Here is a 961-nt window from a genome sequence, read left to right on the forward strand (position 1 = left end):
AATCTGCACCTTTACCCCGTTATAACCACTGACTGGGTTATTAAAGCCACCAGTAAAGCAGGCAGACAGTAAAGCTGGGTAATAAAGGTTCAGCAAAGTAAGATTAGCGTTAGCTTTAGCGTTAGCTTTAGCAACATGACTGAATAGTACATATGGGACCTGAGAGTAACGCTGCAAATCTCCCTAAAAATGCAAATCTCCCTAAATCAGACATAAATAGAGAGAGGTAGAGAAGTATTGCCAATAGAATAGGACCCTAGATCGATGCAGATCGATGATAGACTGGCACCATGCTGCTGCCCAATGCCAGGCGTGGGCCAGAGGGGTATAAAGCCCCCCAGCACTGAGCTGTGGAGGAACTGTGCTCTCTAGAGTGATGGTGTTGGTGCTCCACCCAATACTTCTGGGATGAGTTGGGAAGTTTGGGGGTGAGGTGAGGTGGGGTGCTGATCATCCATTCAGTGTCAGTGAATGCAATCAAATCCTCACAGCAATGCTCCTCCAAAACCTAGTAGAAAGCCTTTTCACCTGGACAGTAGAGGCAGTTACTCCAACAAGGGCAGATAGGTAGATTTTTTTTGCTGTATAGGCTTGATTTGAGAAGAAACCATGAATGAGCAGGTGTCCCAATACTTTTGTCAATATAATGCAACTGTTTAAAGTTGGATGTACTTGCAGTTCTGAAATGAATGACAGCAATGCTTACAAATGTGAAGTAAAACAATAAAAATAAAGACATATTTCTGTTTACAGTGGGTTTCTTGGACGTGGGTGGGGTAAAGGTGTCATTTCGTAGGGCTGGGTGGGGTTTAATGCAGGTGGAGTTTGACAGGGGGTCAGTGGGGTGCAGGAGTGGGGTGTTACTCAGTGTCCCACAGTGTGTAACAGTCTGCCCCCGTTTGTGTAACAGGCTGCAGGAGGCGAGGCGTCCCATGGCAAGAGTATTCGCCCTGAGGTGAGA

This window comes from Salminus brasiliensis, chromosome 12 (assembly GCF_030463535.1).
Source record: "Salminus brasiliensis chromosome 12, fSalBra1.hap2, whole genome shotgun sequence".
Classification (NCBI taxonomy): Eukaryota; Metazoa; Chordata; class Actinopteri; order Characiformes; family Bryconidae; genus Salminus; species Salminus brasiliensis.